At 37.5% G+C, this 27,982-nt stretch overlaps 1 protein-coding gene across 13 annotated transcripts in view; it reads right to left on the bottom strand.

The window, feature by feature from the left end:
* ENOX2 (ecto-NOX disulfide-thiol exchanger 2) overlaps positions 1 to 27,982 on the bottom strand; it is a 304,031-nt gene that overhangs the window by 131,906 nt on the left and 144,143 nt on the right. For 9 of the 13 annotated variants that reach the window (XM_082717712.1, XM_082717711.1, XM_082717703.1 and 6 more), the window contains one exon: positions 27,603 to 27,746. The exons of the other annotated variants lie outside the window; for them this stretch is intronic. The gene's annotated coding sequence lies outside the window, so the exon portion shown is untranslated. The remainder of the gene's footprint in view (positions 1 to 27,602; positions 27,747 to 27,982) is intronic. 13 annotated transcript variants of the gene reach the window in all.

Genomic DNA, 27,982 nt, shown 5'->3' with positions numbered 1-27,982 from the left:
CAGCAGGGAGCCTGCTTCCCTTTCTCTCTCTCTCTCTGCCTGCCTCTCTGCCTATTTGTGATCTCTGTCTGTCAAATAAATAAATAAAATCTTTTTAAAACAAGAGAAATCAAAAAATATCTTGAAACAAACAAAATGGAAACAGAACATGCCAAAACTTATGGGATGTGGCAAAAGCAGTGCTAACAGGGAATTCTATAGTGATAAATGTTTACATTAAGAAAAAAGACAATAAATAACCTAATCTTATACTTCAAGGAGCTAGAAAAACAAGAATAAACAAAGTCTAATGTTAGCAGAAGGAAGATCATAACAAAGCTCAGAGCTAAAGTAAATGAAATACATACTATAAAATAATAGAGAAGATCAATAAAACTTAGAGTTCATTTTTTGAAAATATAAACCAAATTGGCAAACCTTTAGCTAGACTAAGAAAAATGAAGAGAGGGCTCAAATAAAATCAGATGTGAAAGAGGAGACATTGTAACTGATACCACAGAAATATAAAGGATCATGAGACTATTGTGAACAATCATATGGCAACAAATTGTACAATTTAGAAGAAACAGATAAGTTCCTAGAAACAAACATCCTACCAAGACCCAGTCATAAAGAAATAAGAAAAACAGAACAGACCAATAACAAGTTGAATCAGTAACCAAAAACCTCTCAATAAAGAAAAGCCCAAGACCAAATGACTTCCCAGGTGAATTCTACCAAACATTTATTTATTTTTTAAAAATTTTAAAAATTTTTTATAAACATATATTTTTATTTTTATCCCCAGGGGTACAGGTCTGTGAATCGCCAGGTTTACACACTTCACAGCACTCACCAAAAGCACATACCCTCCCCAATGTCCATAACCCCTCCCCACTTCTCCCAACCCTCCTCCCCACAGCAATCTACCAAACATTTAAATAAGATTAATACTAATTATTCTCAAACTCTTCCAGAAAATAGAAAGGAGGGAATATTCCTAAACTTATTTTACAAGCCCAGCATTATCCTGATAGTGAAGTCAAGTAAGGATACTATAAGAAAAGAAAACTACAGGCCAATATTCCTAGTGAATATAAATGTAAAAATTCTCAACAAAATACTAGTAAACTGAATTCAACAGCACATTTAAGGAATCATATACTGTAATCAAAGGGTATTTACCCCTGGGATACAAGGATAGTTCAGTATATGCTAATAAAGAATGTTAACAAATTCACATTAAGAGAATGAAAGATGAAATCATATAATTTCAATAGATTAAAAAATAGCATTTGACAAAATATAACACCTTTTATTACAAAAACTAGTAACAAATTGGGTTTAGAAGGAACACACCTCAACAAAATAAATATCCCATGAGAAGGCCACAGCTATAATATCATACTCAACAATGAAACGTTGAAATCTTTCCCTCTAAGGTCAGGAGCAAAACAAGGGTGCCCAATCTTACCACTCCTATTCAACATAGTACTAGAAGTCCCAGCCAGGACATGTAGGCAAGGAGAGGAAAAAAAGACATCTAAATCAGAAAGGAAGAAATGAAATGGTCTGTGTTTGCTATGACATATGTAATATTATATATATATCTATATATATAATATATACATATTGAAATGAATATATTCATAAAGAAATGAAATGGTCTTTGTTTGCTGATGACATATGTAATATTATATATATGTATATATATACACACATATGACATATGTAATATTATATAATATTACATACAGCAAAGATCATTTCATTTCTTTATGAATATATTCATTTCAATATGTATATATTATATATACATATATAATATTACATATGCCATACATATATACACATACATGTATATATAATATATACATATATTATATGCAATATTACATATTATTATTACACATGACATGTAATATTACACATGTTATATGTATATAAGATATATATCATTTATATATCATATATCTAATATATTTATATTAAATATTTATAGATTAATATAGATATTAGATATTTATATATCATTTATATATTGTATATCTAATATACAAAGTGACAGTATGTATCATGTATATATGCTAAAGACTCCACTCAAACACTGTTAGAACTAAGGGATAAATTCAGTAAAGCTGTAGCATACAACATTAACATATAAAAATTAGTAGTCTCTCTAGACATTAAAAATAAACTACCTGAAAAATAAATGAAGGAACCAATCCAATTTACAATAGCATCAAAATTAATAAAATACTGAGGAATAAACTGAACCAAAGAAATGAAAGTCGAATATACCAAAAACCATGGACATGGATGTAAGAAATTTAAGAAAGCACAAACAAAAGGAAAGATATCTTGTGTTCGTGGATCAGAAAAGTTAGTAATTTTTAAATGTCCTTACTACCTAAAGTTATCTATGGATTCAATGCAATCCCTATCAAAATTTCAATGGCAAAAAAAAATTCAATGGCATTTTTCACGGAAATAGAACATATAACTTTAAAATTCATATGGAACCTCAGAAGACCCCAAATAGCAAAAGCAATCTTGAAAAAGAACAAAGCTGGAGGTATCACATTTCCTGATTTCAAACTACATTACAAAGCTATAATAATAAAAATGATATGCTGCTGGCACAAAAACAGACACAGAGACCAAGGGAACAGAATCAAGAGCCCAGAAATAAACCCATGCATACAGAGTTAACTAATGTTTGACAAGAGAGCCAATGATATTGAATGGGGAAAGGATAGTCTCTTCGATAAATCTGTATCCATACACAGAAGAATTAAATTGGATCCCTATTTTATACCACTCATAAAATTAATTCAAAATGGACTAAAGACATCTGACCTGAAACTGTAAGATTACTAGATCTTGGCAACAATTTTTTGAATATGACTCCAAAAGCACAAGCAACAAAAGCAAAAGTAAATGAGACTACATCAAACTAGAAAACTTCTGCACAGCAAAAGAAACAACCAGCAAAATGAAAAGGCAGCCTAAGGCATAGGAGAAAATATTTACAAGCCATCTATCTGGTAAGGGATTAACATCCAAAATATATAAGGAACTCATAACTTAATAGCAAAAAACCCTCAAACAATTCAATTTTAAAATGCAGAGAGGACTTGAATAGACATTTTCCCTAAAAAGACATGCAAATGATCAAGTATATAAAAAGATTCTCAACATCAGTAATCATCAAGGAAATGAAATCAAAACCACATGAGATATCACCTCACACGTATTAGAATGGCTCTTAACAAAAAGGTAAGAGATGACAAATGCTGGTAAGGATGTATAGAAAAGGGAACTCTGGTACATGTTTGGTGGTACACACATACACACACACACACGAATATTGTTCTTCTACAAAAAAAGAGAAAGAAATCCTGGCATTTGGAACAACTTGGATGGACCCTGAGGATATTACACTAAGTGAAGTAAGTCAGACAAAGACAGACAAATATTATATGATTTTACTTACATATGGAATATATAAAAGTCAAATTCATTGAAATAGAGAGTAGAATATTGGTTGCCAGGGTTTGAGGTATGGAGGAAATAAGGAGCTAGTGGTCAAAGGGTAAAAACTTACAGTTATAAGATGAATAAGTTTCAGGAACCTAATATAGCATAGTTGCCTATAGTTATCAGTACTGTGTTATATACTTGAAAATTGCTATGAGTAGAACTGTCACATTCTCACCATAACAACATCAACAACAACAAAATGGAAAGTGTGTGAGGTGAAGAATATGTCAACTAACCTGACTGTGGTGTACTTTTCACAACATATGCATGTATGAAACCACCATACTGCGTAATTTAGACGTACACAATGTTCTACATCAATTATATGTCAATAAAGCTGGAAAAAATTTACATGGTCTGCAGAATTGTTTGTAGTATTTCCTTATTAACATTTTGATATCTGCAGTTTATAGTGATATCCCCTGTTTCATTTTTCATATAAGCAATTTGTGTTTTCTCTTTTTCTCCCTTTTCTTTTTTCTCTTTTTTCCCCTTTGTCAATCCTGCTAAAGGGTTGTGAATTTTACTGTTTTTTTTCCACCAAAGGTTCAGGTTCAGTAATTTTCTTTACTGTCTGTTTTCTTTGTTTTTTTAAAGATTTTATTTATTTACTTGACAGAGAGAGATCACAAGTAGGCAGAGAGGCAGGCAGAGAGAGGAGGAAGCAGGACCCCTGCTGAGCAGAGAGCCCAATGCGGGACTCGATCCCAGGATCCTGAGATCATGACCTGAGCTGAAGGCAGTGGCTTAACCCACTGAGCCACCCAGGGACCCTACTGTCTGTTTTCAATTTCATTGACTTCTGTTCTTTATTTCCTCCTTCTCTTGATTTGGATTTATTTGCTCTTATTTTTCTACACTCTTAAAATGGAATTTTAGATTGTTGACTTGAGATTTATCCTCTTTTCTAATTTATGTATTTGGGAATATAAATTTCCCTTTCAGCACTGCTTTAGCTGATTTCCACACAGTTTGATACATTGGATTTTCATTTCCTTCAGTTCAATGCGTTTTGTTTCTTTTTTTAAATTTTTACTTGGTTAAGCATGTGCCTTTGGCTCAGGTCACGATCTCAGGTTCCTGGGATTGAGCCTCACGTCAGGCTCCCAGCTCAGTGGGGAGTCTGCTGCTCCCTCTCCTGCTTGTGCTCTCTCTCTTTCTCAAATAAATAAATAAAATCATTAAAAAAAAATTTTACATGGGACTTCTACCTTGACCCAAGGGTTATTTAGCAGTGTGATGTTTAGTTTCCAAGTGATGGAAGACTTTTCTATTACCTTTCTGTTACTGAATTCTAGTTTGATTCCATTGGAGTTAGAGAACATATACTGCATGATTGCAACTCTTTTTAATTTGTTGAGATTTGTTTTAGGGCCCAGGATATAGTCTATCCTGGTATATCTTCTCAGAGCTCTTGAAAAAAAATGTATTTTGCTGTTGTTGGGTGGAGTGTACTATCAATGTCAGGTCCTATTGTTTGACAGTATTGTTGAATTATTCTATATCAATATGTATTTTCTGTCTAGTTTTTCTATCAACTGTTGAGAGAATGGTGGTAAGCTACTTAACTATAATTATGGATTTCTCTCTTTCCCTTTTCACTTCTATCAGTTTTTGTTGCAACATTTTAATTTGGTGCATATGCATCAAAGATTACTATTATCTTCTTGGTGAATTGATACTTTAATCATTATATAGTCACCCTCTTTATCCCCAGAAATTTTCTTTTCTCTGAAGTCTACTTCATCTTTTGTTAATATAACCACTTTTGCTTTCCTGTGATTGTTTGTCCATAACTCTGCTTACTGTGTTGTTTCTTTATTTCTCATATTCCAAGATTGATTCTTTTATCATTTCTTTTCTACTTAGGAAACTTCCTTTAGCTATTCTTTTACAGAAGGTCTACCCATGACAAATTCTCTTAGTTTTCCCCCAACTGAGAATGTCTTGATTCTCCTTTCATTCCTGAAGAACATTTTCATGGGTATAGCATTGTCGGTTGATACTTCTTTTGGCGCCTGAAATATATTGTGCTACTTCCTTCTGGCCTCCATAGTTTGTGATGTTAAATATGCTGTCATTTTAATTATTTTTCTACTGTAGGTAAGGTGTTGTTTTTCTGTCTTCTTTCAAGATTGTTTCTTTTCCTTTCGTTTTTAGAACTCTAGGGGCACCTGGGCAGTGCAGTCAGTTGAGCATTTTTGACTCTTGGTTTTGTCTCAGATCGTGATCTCAGCCTGTGAGACTGAGCCCCATGTTAGGCTCAGTGCAGAGTCTGCTTGAGTTTCTCTCTCCCTCGCTCTCTGCTTCTCTTTCTTTGGGCGTGCTCACCTTCTTGAATTCATAAGTTTCTATCTCTTCCCAAATTTGGGAAGTTTTTAGACATCACTTCTTCAGTTGCTTTTTCAGCTGCACCCTTTTTCTTCTTTTCTTCTTGAACTCTGATGAAATGAATGTTACATCTTTTACTGTACTGTCACATGTCCCTGAATCTCTGTTCATTTTTTTTGTCTACTACCTCTCTGTTGTTCAGACTGGGTAATTTCTATTGCTTTATCTTCCAGTTCACCAATTTTTTCCCCTCTGTTATTCTCACTAATCTCATCCATGGAGCTTTTTATTTTGGACATTGCTGTATATTTCAGTTTAAAATTTTCCATTTGGTTCTTCATTATAACTTCTATATTTTTGCTAAGACTTTCTTTGTTGGTGTTTTCTGTTTTTTTTTCCCACTTGTTTCAAGCATGTTCATAATTGCTTATTGAAAGATTTTTATCATGGCTGCTTTGAAATCTTTGTCAGACAATTCTAATCTGTTTTAGTGCTTGCATCTATTGATATTATTTTTTCATTCAGTTTGAAACTGTCCTGGTTCTCTGTATGAGGAGTGATTTTCAACTGCAGCCTGTATATTTTGGATATATTCTGGATTTTATTTAAATCTTCTGTTTTAGTGGGCATTATTTAACATCATTCTAGTAGGAGGAAGGGAATGCTGCCTCATTACTCCCAGATAGAGGCAGAAGTCCAAGTTCTCCACAGCCTCCACTGACATCTGAGCAGGGTGGTCTTCTCATTACTGATGGGCAGGTGTATGAGTTCCAGACACCCACATAATCTCCAATGACACCGGGTGGTGGGGGAGGCTTTATTACTCCTGGGTGATAATGACAAGAATTTCTAATACTTCCCCAACACCGCAACAGTGAGGAGAGACAGCATTACAACTGTCAACTCTTGGAGAGAAGTCCAAGTCCAAGCATCCCAGATGATCCCTCCTGATAACACTGGGAGAGTGGGGGAAGGGTGGTTCATTGTTGGCCAGTGGGGTTGAAAATTCTAGCTAGGTACCCTGTCTTCTCTGATACTACCTTGGCAGGGGTCTCTAGCACCTTGCTAGAGCCTTTTGAAGATGGAAATGCAGGTTTCCCTCTTGGCTGAGAATGGGTGGAAATAGGGCCAGTTCTTCTGTGCTATTTGGCACAGAAATAGAGCACTTAGTTACTATCTACAGATTTTCCATCTTACTAGGCTCCTCTTTTCCTGATATTTTGGCTAGAGAGAACAAGCTTTTATTTGGCCTTTGTTTTTTTATCTGCACTCATTGGTGGTTTCTTGGTTTCTGGTTTCTGGTTTCTTTAGCTCCAAGTGTGAGACATATGAGGCAAAATGAAAACCCAGGGAACTCATCACCATGTCATTCCTCAGGTTCCAATGTCCCTAGAATAGTCTGCCACCTCTGTATCTTTCAGTCTTTATGATTTAAAATAGATAATATGCAGAGTTTTTACTTGTACTCAGTGGGAAGAACAGGAAAAAGTATGTCTACTCCATCTTCCTGGAAGTAGAAGTTGCCCTATTTGTCTTACATTTAAAGATGGTTATGCTTAAAGAGACATAGTCTAATCTCTTCATTGTATCCCAGAAAATGGAAACTTAGAGAAGGTATATAATTTGCCTAAGTTCAAATAATGATATGAGGGCAGAGCTTAAACTCCAGGTCTTCTGGCTTCTCGTTCCTATATTTCCACTCTCCTCCCCCTGTACTACTCCATTTTCCTTGCCTTTACCTTCTAATCTTTCATAGGATTCTTTTTTCTATAATGCACTGAATTCTGTACCACAAAAAGATACTAAAATCAGACAACAACCTCCAAGTCATTTTCCCCCACTGTGACATTAAAAACTTGTTCACCTATTCATTTGTTCAGTTTTCTAGATTCCACAAAGGAGTAAAATCATATGGTATTTGCCTTTTCTTGGTTTGACCATTTTACTCAGCATAATACCCTGTAGGTACATCTATATTGTCACAAATGGCAAGATCCTATCCTTTTTATGGCTGTGTAATATTCCTGTGTGTGTGTGTGTGTGTGTGTGTGTGTGTCTTCCCCACATTTTCCTTATTCAGTTGTCTACTGATGGACACTTAGATTACTTCCATATTGGCTATTGTAAATAATGCTGCAATAAACAGGGTGCATATATGTTTGTATCTCTTCAAATTAGAGTCTTCTTTTCCTCTGGGTAAAAACCCAATACTAGAATTATTAGATCATATGGTATTTCTCTTTGAGGAACCTCCATATTGCCTTCCATAGTCAACTACTAAAATTTAAAATTTTAAACAAAATAAAATGGTAAAACAGAAGAAAACGTACTCTCCTAAAAAGCTATAGTTTAGGTCTTTTGATGGTGGGAACAAAGTAATATTTGTGGCAGAGAATGAAGAGAAGGTACTATGTAATGTCTAACAAATAATTAAATAATCATAGCTGACAGACTTACAGATCCACGCTGGGAATGCAATTCTCTTTCTCTAGCTAGGCATTCATCACATACTATAATCTTCTAGCAGAGTGTCTTAATTCTTAATTCAGTACCATCTGCCACTATTAGATTAGATTACTATTATGATATTGAGTACCAAAGTCATAATATGCAGAGGTTAAAGATTTTTGGTGTTGATAATATCCTAAAAATATATACGCAGAGTACTTTTTTTTTTTAAAGCACAATTTAGTGAAAGAGGTCTCATGGATTTATAAAAGGTTGAAAACTCAGGAACTGTTACATTCTGAACATGGTTCTCTCAGTCATTTGGTATAACTTCATGCAAAATAATATTTCTAATCATTAATTCTCAGGCACAATAGGAAAAGAGTAATTGCTTGACAGGAGGCAAAATGAGGAGCAATAGGAGGAAGAAGAAATGCCGGTAACAACAGTCATATACCCAACTTTATTTTATATCAAAAGCACTGGGCTAAACACTTCATTATGCATACATTTATTTTAGGCTTTCAGGTGCATACAATTGGATTAATCATAAAACTTCATTATGACATGTTCTTAGCACAGGTCACCTATTTATTTAGCTAGTTCCTTTTCATAATGTAAAAAGCACCTGCAAACTCACAGCCCAAGATAAAAATTAAGACCTTGACAATAATCTAAATCTAATCATAAAGATTCCTTCACTTCCATCTTACATCCCCTCTACTTCCCAACCAAGGACAGCCTCCTTCAGCCATCATCCTGATTTCTGTGTTTATTATCCCTTTGCTTTTTAAAAAATTAGGTTTATCACACCTATATGTAATATAAAAATTAAATATTTTAATTTTTAACTTTATCAAAATATAACATGCTCTGTAATATTTTAGGACTTTTTCATCTAAGATACTACTGCTAAGATTCATTCATTTTTAAATGTAGGGCTATAGTTCATTTGTTCTGAATGCCATATAATATTCCAGTGCACAAATATACTATATTTTATTAATCCATTATTAATGTTGATAGAATTTAGGTTGTTTCTAAATTTTTGTACTGTGAGCTATGCTGTTATAAACATATTTGTATGTATCTTCTGTCATATATGAATAAGAGGTTTTCTCTTAGGTATTGATCTAGTAGAATTTTGGGGTCATAAGGAATATGAATGTTCAACTTTAGGAGACAATGAAAAAATATATTCCAAAATCCTCTCAGCAATTTATCTAGACAGTAGTTCCCCTTATCCATAGGGGATCTGTTCCAAGACCCTCAGTGGATGCCTGAAATGGTGGATAGTACTGAACTCTATATGTATACTATATTTTTTCCTATACATACATACCTATGATAAAGTTTAATTTATAAATTAAGCACAATAAAAGATTAACAATAATAAAATAGAACAATGATAATATGCTGTAATAAAAGTGTGAATGTGGTCTCTTTCTCTCTCTCAAAAGACCTTATTGTACTGTACTCCCCCTTCCTCTTGTGATTATGTGAGATGATAAAATGCCCAGGGGATGGCATGAAGTGAGACTGAAAGACCTAGGCATTATGATACAATGTTAGGCTACTAGTGACCTTCTGATAATAAGTCAGAAGGAGGATCATCTGCTTCTAGACTGTGGTTGATCATGGGTAACTGAAACCATGAAAAACAAAACCACAGATAAGGGGGGACTACTGCATTCCTACCAATAATATGTAAGAAAATCATGTTCTTGAGTTACTTTACTTTCTAAGCCGGAGTTCATCTTCTGAACCACAGGACACTGAAAATTATTTGACTATCTCCTCAATTCTCTCAAGGATGGTGCATAACTGATATCATTCTAGTGCACAGGAAAGAAGTTGATTCTTTACTTACAACTGATGCTTTGGGGCATTAGCACTTTGTTCTCTCCAGTAACCTCAGTCGAGAAAGGCTGCTTTGTACTGTCACCTTACACTTTTTTGCCAACCAACTGGATATAAAGTGGTGTCATATTATGATTTGATGTAAATTTTCCTGGTTAATAATGGTGCTGAATCTTTTCCTAAGTTAATTGGCCATAAGTGTCTACAATGCTGTGAAATGTCTGTTCATGTCTTTTTTCCGTTTTTCTATGGGATTGCTTGTGCTTTAAAATAATCTGTACAGGTTCCTCATCTATTCTTGCTATCATTTGTCAGAATATTTTGTGAATATTTTCTCCCAGTTTGTAACTTGCATTTTCTTGTTCTCTAAGGTATATATATTTTTAAAGATTTTATTTATTTATTTGAGAGAGAGAGACAGTGAGAGAGAGCATGAGTGCAGAGAAGGTCAGAGGGAGAAGCAGACTCCCCATGGAGCTGGGAGCCCGATGCGGGACTCGATCCCGGGACTCCGGGATCATGACCTGAGCCGAAGGCAGTCGTCCAACCAACTGAGCCACCCAGGCATATATTTTAATGAACATTTTAAATTTTAAACAGTTAAATCTATCAATATTTTATTTTATAGTCAATTCTTCTTGTGTTTTAAGGTATCTTTTTTTATTTCAAAGTTAGGAAGATATTCACTGACAATTTCTGCTAAGAGTTTTAAGATTTTGTTTTTGAAATTTATACTCTTAACTGATCCTATGCATGCTATGAGACAGGATTTATTTTCATCTTTTTTCCATATGGATAACCATAATTACAGCTTCTAATTTCTACATTCCCTACTGATCTGACATGCTACCTCAGAGCTCCATACATGTATAGGTCTACTCCTGGGTTTTCTACTACATTTGCAAAAATTTTAAATTATTTCATGCAGTCTTCATAAGAAGCAACCTAACATAAATTACTTCATGTAATCCATAAAATTACCCCATGAGGTAAATGCTATTTTCTCTATTTTACAGATTTAGGAAACTAAGGCTTAGAGATGTTAGTGACTTGTTCAAGATCACAGACTAGTGGTAGTTCCAACCCCAGTACTCCAGAGTCCATGGGTTTAAGCAATGATTAATACTGGCTCTTACCCTACTACCTCATAAGGATATAGTAAAAGTCAGTAAATATCATAGGCGGTAAACTATACAGTTAGCTCTATACTAGCTATAAAGTGGTTTGAGGTAAAGTTGGGAGTAGGTTATAAAGGCAAGACAAAGTCTCTGCTCAAATGTCACTTACTCAGTCTTTCCCTAAGCACCCTATCCAAATTGTAGCCCTTGTCCATTCTGAACCATTAACCTGCTCTATTATTATTTTTTTAGGTTACTAAGTACCTGAACTTATGTATCTATTTGTTTATTCTCTGATTCGCTCATTAGAATGTCTGCTCCATGAGGGCAGGAACCAACATTGTTTTATTAACTGCAATATGTCTATCACCTAAAACATGCCTGGCACATAGCAGGCACATGACAAGTATTTAGGGAATGAATGAATGAATGAATGAATAAACAAGATAAGACTTCTGTCTCTGAAGAGTTGACAATCTAGCAAGGAACATGTTAGTTCAAGACAAATTATGAAAATAAGAAAAATTTACTCATTCATTTACTACATTTACTGAGTACCTACTTTGTTTGTAGCACTGTGATGTGTACTGAAGAAAGAGTATAAAGATGAGTAAGGCACAATCCTTGCCTTCATGAACTTACAAGCTAGTAGAATCTATGTGTGCATATATAAATTTCAATAATATAAGACAAGAAATAGTAACTAGCTACAAGAGAAACAAAATGCTAATTTGAACACAGGAGAAAGAATTTAATTCAGACTGTGAGATCAAGGTAAGCTTAATGCTACACATGGTCATTGTAGAGCTGGGCTTGGCAATGTTTTCCTTCAAAGAAGGTGAAAATTGTGTAAGTTTAGTATGTATTTATTCAGCCAAAGCTACTACTTGCTGATATTTTGGCACAAAGTACGCAGCACCATGATAAATAATTTTCACTGTGGGGAGCGAACTAGACTTTGCCTGGCTAAGAGAAAGGATATTCTGGGCAGGGAGAATGGATTGAAAGCACATGGCATATTCTGTCAAGAATTCCATTGTTGTTGTAACAAGGCTCTAGGGAGGGTGCTGGCAGGAGATGAGGCTGGAAAGACAGTATGGCTGGGATCTTAAATTAAGAACTTGGGCCATTTGAAACTTTTTAAGGACTAAGTGATAGTGGAGGCAGGCAGGCCACCACACACAGTTATTTTCCTTTCCTTCCTTTTTCATCTGCTGCCTTTCTTCTTTTCCTTTCTTTTTCTTTCTTTCTTTCTTTTTTTTTTTTTTACAGCAATGCACAGTGAGAAAGAAAAGGGAATAAGGAGTCCAGAGATCTGGGATTAAGTCACAGTTCCAACGCTGAACTGTTGCATGATGTTTGGAAACAATTCAATTAAAATGAGAGGAGAGGACACTTAACAACAACAACAAAAAAACTACACATATATTCTTTCTTAGTAGCCACTCCAATTAGAATACCCTGTCACAAGGATTACTGCTGTAGTGACAAATAAAAACAAATACAGAGATGAATGCATCCCTTAGGCATATTGGTTGAGAATCACTGGATTAGATGATCTCTAAGTGTCCCTTCTTCCATACATCCCCATCTTTTCTTCCCAATACCCCCACTCCATGCTCTGATTCTCTTCTTATTCCAAACTAAGCTTTCAGTATAACAGTGGACCATCTCCCACCCTCCACAGGAGTTGTTGAGCCCTTCTGGTGATGCTCAGTACTGCAGATTCTCATCTTGGAAGCAAACTAGCCAAGAATGGTCAAGGATATCTGAAAGAGTTGAGAGCCTGTTCTACAAGGAAGGGGACAGAATTACTGGGCTGCTGCTAACTTGTAAAAATAACTCAGGAGCTCCCCTGGAAGCAAAGTCACCTTGATCCTTTCAAAGAACAATTGTGAGAAATGATGTGAGTATGTATGTTGTGAGGAGGGCAGGGTGCAGAGAGATGGCATTCCAAATTGCAGAGCTATCCTTGAAATTCTGATGCTTTAGAACTTCACCATGGGGTCTAAACATCAAATAAAGCCTTGATGGAGATAAGAGGGCAGGGTAGGAGGGGGGGGGAAAGATGATCAGTCCAATATTCATGATCATTTTTTAAAGCTGACCTACTCTTAAGAAACTTTTAAATTGCATACACAAATGAAAATGTACCCTCAGCATGAAGCTCTATGTAGTCTAATTATCAGAACAAATGTTTATTGAGTTAATTTTAAAAATACAATACCAACGCTGCCTATTTAATAATCGAGGGGAAGCATTTTCTTCTCAAGCCATGTTCAGTATGCAACAGGAAGCCAATTATCACCCCCAGAACATTTCTCAGTGAAAAATGTGTTATTCCTTATGGCACTTAAGGCTTAAAAAGACTTAAAGCCCCGAAATTACCATTTTCTCTTATTTCTACCATCTAAATACCCATCAGTTCAAACCAAAATTATTTTCACCATTTCTTATCTATCCTAAAAGCATCACTGACACTTGGACAGAAGAAATTTTGGAAAAAGACAAGTTTGTTTTGCTTACTTGAATGTTCATACAAGCTTTTCCTGAAAACAGTGTATAATAATGGAGCTCCTGAGAAAAAAATACAGGAAACGGGTACTGGTACTGATTAAATGAAGGTGAATGTAGTTTTATTGCTTTTAAGGAAACTCAGTAATTCTGACTAAAAACTAACCAATATGGTCCCTTTAGGATTCACAGGGATGTGTTTTTCATCAGTGGAAGGGAATAATTTCTATTTACCAGATATAGGCATCTTGTGGACAAAAGCCAGGTCTTATTCATCTCTCAGTTTCTGCTAGAAATTAGCATATCATTTACCCTTCCATACAATATCACCTGACACACAGTAGGCATCCAAAAAAAGTTTACTGAATAAATACATTAGCATACTATTTGTTTGCAATTGCCTACTGCTGAGAATGCTTTTAAACTGATTGCATAAATAGGCTAAATACAATCTGAAAATCTTTAAAATTTGATAAGCAAACTTTTTATTCCTTAGATTCAAAGAATACAGGTGGGAATTTAAGAGATTTTTCCGTGTCCCAAAAGAAACAGCTCATTTCCCTTTACAGACACCGGGCACAACTTTTCCAGACCTTCTTCTGTGTAACCAAATATTTTCAAGTGGCAACCAAACATTCCAAAGTACACAAGCTGTCTGAGTGTCACACTAGAAGACAGCTGGGGACACGGTGTTGACAATGATCAGTGTTTACACCATATTCACATTCCCTTTAGCACATACCAGATTCCAGAGCTATGAGACATGTGTGTTCTGCTCTCCTATTTTTTTTCCCTCAAAGAGCACCTGGATCCTGTCTGGAATACAGATCAAGAACTGTACTGCCAACCACCATAGGTGGAATGATTAAATTTTCTGACTATAATTGAGAAAGCATGATTTGACGTATGTACTTGTACTTTGGGAGACAACAGGCTGGAACCTGTTACACTAGGGCTGCTCTGAAAAATCCAAAATATGTGGTTTTCTACATTAACAGGAATGACAACAGAATCTACAAGAAGGAAATACCTTTATAAAATAGGTTTGATTTGAAAGAAGACAACATAAATAATGTTAAAATACATGGGAAAACATTTGCAACACACTTGACAGAAAAAATGATTAATTTCCATGACATGAAAGAACGCTTGCAAGTCCAAAATTAAACCTCCTTCACAGAGCTATGCAGAACAGACCTTCAGGTACAGATGCATCAAGTTCCAAACCAAACTTAACTTCATTAGCTACGGTTCCAGAATAAAGGCAGAGAATCAAGTTCCTTAGTTACCTTTATCTGACTCACTCTGACCAAGACAGAGAACACTTCTGGGCAGTCTGGCTTCAACACAAAGCTCTCCAGCTGTTTGACAGGAGGACAAAAAGTAAAAGCCATCTCCTTCTTGGCCTGTTATGCCCGAGAGAGGGATACCTCATGGCAAAGGACAACGGTCTTCACTGATGGCAATTGCCAGTTCCCTCTGCACGCACTTAATGTTGGTAATAACTGCTTAACAGAGACCTGGCACAAAATCAAGAGAAGCTGAAATCTTTGTGGTTACCCTGCTGAGATAATTTAGGATGCATTAGTCAGTGTTTCTCAGGCTGTTCATCCTAGATCAGTGTAATTATGGAGAGGAATAAAAAAGAACAGATTAGAAAATAGCTTGCCAATAGAACCACTATATTCACATGGGATGATATTTAAATCAGCATTTGAAAACAGTATATAGTTATGACTTGTTTCCTGCTCAGACTTTATGCCAAGTTCTAAGGCAAATTCAGCACTTAGCATTCATTTTAGACAGCAAGCCTCGTCCCTGTGGCTTGTCACACAAGCCTCTTAAAAGCTCTATCTTGCCAGATACAAAGGCCACTCGTACTGAGGATGCCTCTTACATTAAACAAGTTGCATAAGCCCCAGAAACTAATTTTGGGGAAAGAAGATACATTCTCAACTTGGTATCTTCTCTTCTCAGTGAACTAACCAAACAGCTTCTGAAAGTCTATCTTCTTTCTCCTACTTCCCTGACTGCACTAGACAAACAAAGATGACTTTGTTAACCTCAACTCTGATCTGAAATAAAATTCCATGAAAATGCCTCCACTCTTCATCCAATGGTGCACTTGCACTCAGTTCTCTACCTGGAATAGCGCCGAGCATATAATAGGCACTCAGTAAATATTTGCTCTTATTTACTGAGTATTCACTGCAAGCAGTCACTCTTTCACAGCACTCAGCATAATTGCAAATAATTACTTGCACAGTTATTTGCTTAATGACTGTCTTCCTCACTAGACTGTGAGCATCACAAGGCCAGGGTCAGTTTGTGTTATTTCCAGCTGTACTCTTAATACCTACCACAGTGCCTCACACTCATTAAGACCAAATAAATACTCACTGAACAAACGAACACCATGTACCAAGCACTATTTATTCAGTGTCTCACTCAATCCCCAAATAACCTGTGTTCTTGGTATTATTCTTCCTATTTCATAGGTAAAGAAACCAAGGCTCAAAGAGCTGCAGTAACCTGCCTAAGGTCAAAGCCAGGACTCTGAGTGCATGCTATTAACAATGCTATCCTGTCCCCTTCTGTTAAAGTCATTCTACTACTGACTAGCTGCAGCATGGGAAGCTTTTCTTACTCTTCCAAGCCTCAGTTTTTTTACTGATAAACAAAATAGAAAGTGGTTATTTATTTTATACGTTTATTGTGAAGTTTCCTTGAGCTTGTATATGTAAAGCACTTGGTTATAGTTGTTGGCATATAACAGATATTTATTTTTTAAAAAGATTTTATTTATTGGGACGCCTGGGTGGCTCAGTTGGTTAAGCGGCTGCCTTCAGCTCAGGTCATGATCCCAGCGTCCTGGGATCGAGTCCCATATCAGGCTCCTTGCTCGGCAGGAAGCCTGCTTCTCCTTCTGCCTCTAGCCTGCCACTCTGTCTGCCTGTGCTTGTGCTCTGTCTCTCTCTCTCTCTTTAACAAATAAATAAGATCTTTAAAAAAAAAAGATTTTATTTATTTATTTGACAGACAGAGATCACAAGTAGGCAGAGAGGCAGGCAGAGAGAGGGCGGGGGGGGGGAGCAGGCTCCCTGCTGAGCAGAGAGCCTGACGTGGGGCTCGATCCCAGGATCCTGAGATCATGACCTGAGCCAAAGGCAGAAGCTTTAACCCACTGAGCCACCCAGGTGCCCCATAACAGATATTCAATAGGAGTTGTTACTCCTGTACTATTGCCATTGAATCCAATATGCAGAAGGAAGTAAGTGGAGCCAGGGAATGCCACCTGCAGAAAGCCGTTCCCCTCCCAGAACAGTGCCCTCCATCTCAGCAGTCAGACATATCTCTACTGGATTTCTGTGCCACTCTCATCGACCCTCACTCACCGCATTCCATAAAACAACTTGCAGGTGAAAGTTGCTTTTGCTTAAAGCTCAAATGTATAATAAGCAAAATGTTTTTAAAATTCATTCTATAACACAAGCAGTTGCTCAATGTGAAATGCTACAACCTACATGGCTTACACTGAATAGCTCACATTATCAAGGAAATTGAAGATTAGAAAAAAATCAAGACTGTCTCCTACCCCATTACGAGAGGGAATTTCATGGATTTTTATTTTGATAGATAATAAATGCATATAAGGAAATAGAGCAGAAAAAGAGAAAACTGCAAATTAGGAGGTCTCTTCGCTCTGTGTTGTAATACCTAGCCAACATTTACACAACCACTTTTATTTGCCACCTTTTGGTCTACTGCTTTACGGCCACTTCAGTTCTTGGCAGAAGACTCTAAGCACACTCTCATGGAATACTACAAACGTCTAACATTCTGAACCATGGTGGTCCAGGAATACGTAGCTACTCTGATGCAGTATGGGTAGCTATACTAGTTCTTAAGCCTGCCTGCTAAGTGGGATCATCTGGGGTGTGTGTCTGTGCCCTGACAAAGCTCTGCTTACTTTGTAGGAGACAGAGGTTGTTTTAACTCAAGGGCATTTTGACCTGAAAGCCAGACTGCAGAAGTGAAGCCTTGAATGAGCACTTACTGTTATCCTTAGTCATCAGCTAAATCAATTCTTTTTTCTTTCTCCTTTTTGAGAGAGAGTGTGCAAGTGCAGGAGGAGTGAGGGGCAGAGGGAGTGGGAAAGAGAGAATCTCTCTAGAAGGGCTGAATCTTACAACCCTGAGATCAGGACCTGAGCTGAAATCAAGAGTCCTGGGCTTAACTGACTGAGCTCCCCAGGTGTCCCAGTCATCAGATAAATCAATTCTGATTTAAATAAATAAAACTGATGCCTGCCCCCTCCCTCAATTTCTATTCTGATTCAGTTGATTCTGGACACTGATTTTGGAGCTACTCTGCCTGGGTTTGGATCTCATCTCCTCCATTTACTATTTGGATAAATTGTTTAACTTCTCTGGATTTAAGTTTCCCTATCAGTAAAACAAGGATAATCATAGAGTTGCTGTGAAAAATTAAATAAGTTGACACATTTGAAATACTTAGAATAGTGTCTGGCCAAAGTAAGTGTTCTATAGTATTAGCTGTAGTAATAAAGTAATTATTATACCTTGGGGTCATGGAAGAGAAAGGAATATTTGTAGAGTTTGCAACCCCGTGTGAATGACCGTGCTAAAATGGTAGCAGCGATATTCTGTGTTTGAAATGTGTGAAAATGATATCTCTTCACTGTGAAGTACTACTTTGAGGCTAAATCAAATGATAGGAGGTTGAGCTTCATCTGGAATCTGTCTTGATTTTATACATAGAGAATACTTGACACACATAAGAAAACAACCCTATTTCTTTGTACCACACAGTGGACTCTAATGGTTGGTTTCCCAATGTTTTCTAGTGGTGTGCCCATAGGCCCACCTAGCTCTTAATCTGTAGCTTCCATTGAATTGTGACACAAGTCATTGCTCTCAATGACAGTGGGTGGGTAAGTAGTCTGCTTTGCGGATTCAATCTTCTCCATAGGTGGATATCAAACTATAGATTTGGAGCTGAAGATGGTAGGGAGCCTCATTAGGCCTTAGGCTTAAGCCATTTCTTCCACTTAGTTTTACTTATAATAAAGCTGATACCGAATTTTGTTCCTCACATGGCATTTTGTGTTTGTTTTCAGTTTGTTTTAGAACTGGAAGGAGAAAAGCACTCACCCTCTCAAACCCTAACAAGCAGAAACAGGAACTATAAAAGTAAAAGAAGTAAAAATCTGGCCATTTTCAAAATGCTTTACTCATTTAACAGATGTGGAAAGTGAGGCTTATACACAAAGGCCTCTGTGATTTACCTAGGGTCAAAGTACTACTACTAAGTGGCCTGTCCAGTACTCAAATTACAATCTTCAGTATTCTTTTCAGTACATGTGTGAGTACACTCTTTTCTCCTATTAAAGCCAAGCAGGCCAGAACAGACCTCAAAGCCAAGAAGGACAGTAGCTGTGATAATGTTATTAAGTTAACAGGAGAGGAAAACCACCTCTTCAAATCTAAGAATTCTCTTACTCTGAACTCTAAAACTGATTTTTTCCAGACAAGTCTTTACTTAGAAATCAAGAAACTGAAAGAGATCCTCCAGAAAAAGTTATGCAACAATGTATAAATCATAGATAAACACCTATCACCCAGTTACCCCACCTCCTTCCTTCTGTAACAAGTGTTGTGATGAGCACTGGGTGTTATATGCAAATAATGAATCGTTGAATAATACATCAGAAACTAACGATGTACTATAAGTAGGATAACTGAACATAATAATAATAATTAATAATAATAATGATAAAATCATAAACATAATACATTTTTTCCCATTTGGATGGAGTGGCCATAAGGGTGGGCTGGGGTAGGGAACACAAACCATCCCCCGCCAAGGAAGCAGGGGTCACCAAGAGCTTATTCTATGATTTTCTGAGCTGCTGAAGTTCAGCTCTACAGAAGGAATTTCCTCATAGGTGTTTCCCAGTCTCAAACTCCTTTTGTAGCTTGAGATCAAAGGGCCCTCCCCTGTGTAGCAGGCAGAACAGATATGGGATGTCATATACCACTGTGTTAGCTTGCTACAAATCATGCAATACTATTAGCATGGGGGAAGCTAGCTCCTCTAGGTTATAGACATACTTTCTGCAGTACGAATGAATCAACTGCATGCCACAGCCCTAACCAACTTGAAATGATTATACGGGTCTGGTAGTAATCGGTTCTGGTTCTGCCACTAATTAACCATCTGACTTTAGAAAAGCCCCTTCTCTAGGTCTTAGTTTCTTCATTTGTAAAAATGATGGAGTTAGACAAGGTTGCCTCCAACTCTAAAATACTATGATTCAACATCTACAACTAGCCTTTATATTAGCATCACATAAAGTTGACTCACACTTCATGTCTGCTGAGAGAAGTACTAAAAGCTTAGATACGATAAAGTCATAAAATCTTTCCAAAGCTATTCCCATGGTTGGGTCAACTTAAGAGAGATACATTTGCATTTTTCTATCCTGCCTCTTTTTTTTTTTAAAGATTTTATTTATTTGTGAAAGAGAGAGAGAGAGAATACAAGAGCATGGGGAAGGGTAGAGGGAGAAGCAGGCTCCCTACAAAGCAGGGGGCCTGATGCAGGACTTGATCCCAGGACCTTGGGATCATGACCTGAGGTGAAGGCAGACGCATAACCGACTGAGCCACCCAGGCATCCCTATCCTCTTTTGTGTCACCTTCAATCTCCCCTCCCTCTGACAGTCCATGAAGATAAAAATTTCACACTGAGTTTCTATCAACCTGAGAAAGACAGAAGTCAGTGCACTTTTTTGATCCTCTAGTTATCAAGATACAGCTTTATTTCTTGAACCTATAATCAGATAAAAATGTCCAAAGGACTAAAGAAACTGAGTAGGGCTATTAGTCTTGTTTTCTTCGTATTTTAATTCCATTTGAAGGAACAATAGGCTCTCCTTGCCTTTGGCAATATAATAATTCAGCTGACATGCTAGAAATACCAAACACCAAGATATAAAACGGTGGCATTTTCTCTCTTTTAAAACAATCAATGCTTTCATTTATGGACTTCAAAGTATATGTGAAATAAAAGTCTCAGCCCTGTGAGTCCAAGGTAAATCAAAAGGCTGTTAAGTGTCATAGAAAAGTTTCCTGCTTCATTGCCCCTCTTCTAGGCAAGACCGGAAAAAAAAAAAAAAAAAAAAGTACTCCCAAAGAGATGAGTGCTCATCTCATTTTTATATTTCTCTTTCAAACGGGCTTAAGCAACTTTCCCTAATAATTCACTCCAATATATTTCTTCCTTAAGTCTGACCAACCCCTCATTATTGCTGCTCAGGCCCACTTCCTCTTACTAATCTTGCGTTGGCAGTGCTAGAACTCTTCACCATCTTTCATATTGTCAAGTCTCATCTTGACTTCCAGAAATTATAAAGGAAACCTTGGAAACTGAGTTAGGGGTCTCTGATCAAGTTTAGATCCTATCTGGAGCTCCGTGATTTGAGTGTAGAGACTAGAAGTCCCTATTGTATCAAACATCCCTGAAGATGCTAGCCCACCTTAGTGAGTCATTTCTCTCTGGTTATTAGCACTTTATCTCTAAAATGAAACAAATATGAAAATATATTAAGGAGAGGAACCTGGATGGCTCAGTCTGTATTGAGCCCCAAGTTGGGCTTTGTGCTGGGGCATGGAGCCTGCTTGGGATTCTCCCTCTGCCTCTTGCGCTCTCTCTCCCCGCCCCCTTTCTAAAAAAAATTAAAAAAAAAAAACTTAAAAAATATATTAAGGAAAGAAAGAATCACCATAGCAATGCAAATTATTACTGAACAGAAGGGTCTTCTTGGAGATCCTGAACTCTTAGGATTCAGTTATTATTACAAAAGGAAAATGGCTGAAAATCTCTCTTTTTATACTCAGCTATTCATTATTCACATGAACTTCGATAATACTGTTTAGTACTGGGCATCATGTCTTTAAGTGCAAACCTCTTTCAAAACAGGCCTATGAAAGAAGACAATGGAAACAAGACAATGTCCACATCTGCATTATCACTCTGGTATCATAATTATCCCCAGGTTAGTTGCCCACTCCTCCAGAGAGCTGACACTTCCTCTGAATACTAATATATCATGATGTTGCTTAAAAAAATGCATTCAATTTTAATCATCATCTCAATGGCCACATTGACTCATGGATTCTTCATTTTTGTGGACGTATTTGGAAAGAAGATTGGTATCTCTGCTTCTGCAAGTTCAGGTGGATCTCACACCAGAGGGTGGCTGGCATCTTATGGACAGGAACTTGGTATCATGATCTGATGAAGGCTTAATAGTGGTCTACTCTTTGGCCATAGAGTATCATCTGAATAAGTGGACTCTGCAATCTTTGACAATTTGTGTTACTGTATCATCACCAAGGAAATACTTCCATTGGGAAAAGGTGAAATTTGAGAGCAAACACAGTAGAGAATGCTGAGCTCACCTTAAGATAAAAGCTGCAGCGGTGCCTGGGTGGCTCAGCATTTGGTTAAACATCTGTCTCTTGACTTTGGCTCAGGTCACGATCTCAGGGTTGTGAGATTGAGCCCCATGTCCTGCTCTGCAGTGGGTGCAGAGGCTGCTTAAGATTCTCTCTTTCCCTCTCCCTCCAACTCCTACCCCCTCAAAAAACTGATAAAAAAGATAAAGGATGCAAAACAGCCAGATCTATAAAGGAGGAATTTGTGGTCGAATAACTGCAGTATTGTCTAATCCAGATTACTGCTCTACTTCACAGAGGACTTGGGCCAGGACACCCAAACTCTACCTATGAGTTTCCCTTGGGAACTCATGAAATTTCACCTAGTAAAGAGCCAAAGATTCCATTAGAGCCAGGTATTCTTTTCACAAGCACCCAGATTTGATGTGTGACTTATCTAAGGATATAATCTTACAAATGTCTGGAGTTTGACCTATAGGGTCAAGTGAGGAAATCAACTGATCAACATTAGATACCAAGTGCCCAGTTTTATACACAGCTCCACTCTAGCAATGATAGGAGAGTAACAGTGAATATTAAGGCCAATAAAGCAATTATTCAGTGAGAAACATGATCAATCAACAAATATTTCTTTTTTTAAGATTTTATTTATTTAAGAGAGTGAGTGAAAGAAAGAGAGTACATGCACAAGTGTGGGGAATGGAGAGGGAGAAGCAGATTCCACACTGAGCAGGGAGCCCCACACAGGGCTCGACTGTAAGACCTTCAGATCGTGACCTGAGCCAAAGGCAGACACCCAACTGACTGAGTCATGCAGGCACCACTTAACAAATATTTCTTGGGCATCTATTGTGTGCAAGACACTGTATCTCTGCTAAAAGTCATGTGAGTCAAGGGCCCTTCCATTAAGGGTCTAATGACTGAGTTAAAAGACTAAGACATATTCCTATGAGCAGATAACTGCAAGGTAACCTATAATCAGTGTCAAATGAGTCATATGAATATAATGACCAAGAGGTTTCAGAGGTACAAATGAATAATTCTAATGGATGATGCAGAAGGCTTCCTGGAGAAGGCTGGACTTGTACTAGGCACTTTCAGTTGGACAGGATTTTGACAGGTTAAAGAAGACAGAGATCATTCTAGATTTTAAAAAAATGGCATTAGCAAGGGACTAAGTAGGTGGGCACAATGCTTGTTTGGTAGCAGATCACTTTGCCTGAACTAGAAGACTTGTTTTGGGGAGTAGCAGGGAAAAACAAAAAGCTGAAAAGAAGAGGCCACGGTATCTCAGAGTTTGAAAGGATCCTAGAAATGATCAAATCTAAGCTTTGCTCACCTTATTCTCACATGAATATGGATTTCCCTAGTGCGCCACCAATGTTTAACATACATTTTAGTAACAGGTCCAGACTCCCAACATCTATAAGCATTGAAAATGTGGCACAGTAATTAGAGATAGGGTGTGGAGTTACAGGCCTGACTAAATCACTTGCTAGATGTTCACTCTTAGTTTATCAAACCTTTAATTCTTCACCTACAAATGTGGATAATAGTATACTCACTGAAAGTAATGGTAGGGAGAAAAAGGAGAAAGAGTGCTTGAAGGAGACAGCAAAGGAAAATGAATCTGTAAAGTATACTGCCAGGGAAAGCTGCAGTAGAGAGAATTCAAGGTAGGGGAGGTTGTTTATAGCAACAAATGAACCAAACAGGTCAAGGTGGTTGAGACCAACCAAAAGACCACTGACTTTGACAATTTGGAGATCACTGGTGACCTTTAAGAAATCAATTTTAGTACAAAAGGAGAGCGGTAGATCGTAGACAAAGATGAGATAAGCTGAGCTGAGAGGGATGGATGGGAAAGGAAGAAAAGCAGAAGGTATGGTGGGGAACTAGAACTACCGTCAACGACCCTCCTCATTTGCAGTGACAGGAGAGGGAAGAAGATGGCTTTGATTTAAAGGGGTCACAGGGTTGAACAATATAATATGGCTGGATGTCTAGCTCGGCTTAGAACTGAAGTGGTTGGTAACTCTGTTAAGGACTTCCAACCCTAGCCTTCCTCCTTGCCAAGATGCAGGGAGGGGACAGTGACAAAGGGAGAAGGAAGGTCCTACTCACAAAATATCTTCTCTCCTCTTTGTGTCTAGTACTGCACAGGAAGAAAAAATGATTATAAAGTAATCTGCTCATTTATAATACCATAAGATTGTCAACGGAACAATTATAAGACACTCCCTATGTAGTAAAACCTCATTAATTTGGACTTCACCTTTTTGTAATTTGTGGTAATTTAACCTGGGCTGGAGTTACAAAGAAAGGATACTACTTACAAAGAAAGGGTTCACCAGGCAAAGAGTGTGAAAAAGATTGCAAGGGAGCTAATTTAGCCTGCCAGGGCCCATTTCACCTATTTAAAGAAAATAGTCTTTTTTAAGAACTTCAGCATATTCATTATTTGAATGCAAATTGATTCGGCTAATTATAGATTAGCATAATCTGCTGTTAAAATCTTATATCTGCAACAGTTACTTCGCTCTCACTGAATATGCTCATTAGAAATAAAACTGCAATTCTTTTAAGTTAGTTCACAGTTCAGATGAACCCATACCCCTTTCCCCACCCTCATGAGTTAACTACAGTTCAGGAGGTATTACTCTAAACTAGCACATCACTTATCATGAACACAATGGAATAATGAGTAAGTGATCAAAAAAGGCCTCAGCGCAGCCCAAATAGATGTATTAAAGTTGATGTGGTCCATATACACTATGGAATATTATGCCTCCATCAGAAAGGATGAATACCCAACTTTTCTATCAACATGGATGGGAATGGAAGAGATTATGCTGAGTGAAATAAGTCAAGCAGAGAGAGTCAATTGTCATCTGGTTTCACTTATTTGTGGAGCATAAGGAATAACATGGAGGACATGGGGAGATGGAGAGGAGAAGGGAGTTGGGGGAAATTGGCGGGGGGAGACGAACCATGAGAGACTACGGACTCTGAAAAACAATCTGAGGGTTTTGAAGGGGCAGGGGGTGGGTGGGAGGTTGGGTGAGCCCGGTGGTGGGTATTGTGGAGGGCGGGGGTGGGTGGGAGGTTGGGTGAGCCCGGTGGTGGGTATTGTGGAGGGCAGGTACTGCATGGAACACTGGGTGTGGTGCATAAACAATGAACTCTGGTACACTGAAAAGAAATTCAGAAAAATTTTTAAGAAGGTGTTACAAAATATAACTAAATAAATAACACTACTCCTTATCCAAAAAAAAAAAAAAAGTTGATGCCCTAAATCCTATAACTCTCTCCATAGCAGGTTCTCTTACAGCTGATTTAACTCTTACTTAATATACTAATCTGAAATACCAACTTGGAGCTGGCTGGGATTTTGTTTTGTTTTGTTTTAAAGTTTGTAACTGATTAGAAGAAGAAAATGGGCTGTTGCATGAAAGGACACTGAGAAATCAGAAGTGACTGCAGGCTGTAGAAAAGAGACAGGATATATACAAAATATGGCTGTAATAACTTAAAAGCTACCAGAGTCTAGGACATTTTGGAGTAGAGATAAAAGGCCTATATATTCGTTAGCAAACTCTGAAAACTGTAATACAGTATTATGATGCAGTACAACAACTATGCCTCTAAATGATCAAGCAGAGTTAAATATATGCCTTAAAAATGCAGATCCATTCACACACACACACACACACACAATTTGTATTCATAACAGTTAACCTAAAATAATCCATAACGGTTAACCTAACCTGAAATGTGTTGATGCTCAAAAAGTTAAAGTTCCTAATATTATATAATAATTAAAACAACAGCAACATTTATTAAATAATTACTGATATCATGCTAAGCACTTTACCTAGATAACTGCATTTAAATCCTAAGAGGTGGGTTTTAGTATCATTTCTACTTTACAGCTGAGGAAAGTAAAACTCAAAGAAGTTAAGGAAATACCACCAAACCACAGACAGAAATAGAGCTGGGATTAGAACTCACACCAGTTCCTTAGCTAGAAACTACACCTTTCCAATGTTTCAGAAAATACAGTTCTCTAAAAATCACTCTTTTCTCAAGGGATCCAGATAGCTGTTTTACTGTGTTTTTGTTTTTCGAACCGTATTTGACAAATACCTTGATTTGGAAGCAGGAAGGACCTATAATCTAAGAATCTGATAGGATGTTATATGTTTGCAAACATGCTCCATGGTATAAGGAGAATATAAAAGTAATAGTAAAACAAAACAAAACAACAAAACCAAAACAGAACAAAACAAAAACACCACGAACATGTGTATTAGGCCCGCCCCCAAATCTCAGTCAGTCTCTACATACTGTGGATACTGTTTTCAAATGAATAGCCAAGAAACAAAGAGATACATTTGAAAATGCCAAATGATGAATTAAAATTTGGTTCTCCTAATGCTTCCCCACTCATTTTGGAGAAATTTACCCTGAGAATAGGCTAATGGAACATGAGGGTAAAGGGGGATTGGAGGGGAGGACAAAAAGTTAGCTGTTACAAACGATTTAGGAAAATCTTCTCATTACCTGTTCCAAGAGGTAATGTGGCAGAGTGTGTACTGTGGGAAACAAGGCGGGCGGTGGGCCGGGGCAGATACATGCGGTTATCTGCATTACAAGTAAAAGTGAAGGTAGCACACCACATGTACATACAAAGAAAAACATACAATGAAACCATTCATTCATGCAATGCTCCTACTTAAATCAATGTTTTCACTCATCTTTTTTTGTCTCAAGCCTACCCATTCAAGGGTCAGCTACAAATATCACCTTTTTTTCGAGAGGTGGGGAGAAGGGGAGAGGCAGAGAGAGAAAGGATGGGGAGAGGGAGAGAGTCTCAAGCAGGCTCTATGACTAGCACAGAGCCTGATGCCTGACTTGATCTCAAAGCCCAACTCAGGGCTCAGTCGCACGACCCCAAGGTTAGGACCCGCACTGAAATCCAGAGTTGGACACTTGACAGCCTGAGCCACCCAAATGTCACTTCTGCTGTGAAGTGTTCCACGAGGCACAAGGCTGAATGACACTCTTCCCCGTTTGTGCTCCCGCTGGTTTTTCCCCCTTTTCCACACTTAACCACAGCACCAGTGACACCCTCGTCATTAGAGTTATTCACCTCTGTGCTTTCCCACTCCCCTCTTTATCCCACCATTAGTTCCTTGAGGGCAGGGGACTCTCTCATTTCTGTAGTTCTTACAAATGCCCACACAGTGCCAGTCACAGACTAGGCTCTGGGAAAATGGTGACTCAACATCACTGGCTCAAGATGGTGCCTTATTGCCTAGCTTACCTGAAGGAGCATTTGTTCTCTTTCTTTTCTTGCTTGACTCCCCTCCATTCTCAATGAGGCCTTCTGTGACCAGAGGGCCACTGGCACTACCAAACTGCAGGGGTTCGTTGTTGTTGGCAGGGTCAAAGGGCAGCTGGTTCAATCCTAAAGAAGAAAAAGAAAGCCAAAATCCAGACTCTATTAAGGACTGGGATGTCTCTAGATTATGAGCCACTAGAGGAAAACTCTCTAAATCTCAAGAGCCTAGGAATAACAGGTGAGTTCCTTAAAGCTAGTTGCCATGGGTAATTTTTCCAAATTCTGTTTAAGAGTACAGAATTAAGATAAAGGGTCTTATAAGACTGTGGCTCATCTTTGAGAAGATCCCTGATGTTTCTGGG

Source organism: Mustela nivalis, assembly GCF_964662115.1.
Source record: "Mustela nivalis genome assembly, chromosome: X".
Classification (NCBI taxonomy): domain Eukaryota; kingdom Metazoa; phylum Chordata; class Mammalia; order Carnivora; family Mustelidae; genus Mustela; species Mustela nivalis.
The sequence above is the reverse complement of the archived record's forward strand: the minus strand, read 5'-3'. Positions and strand labels throughout refer to the sequence as shown.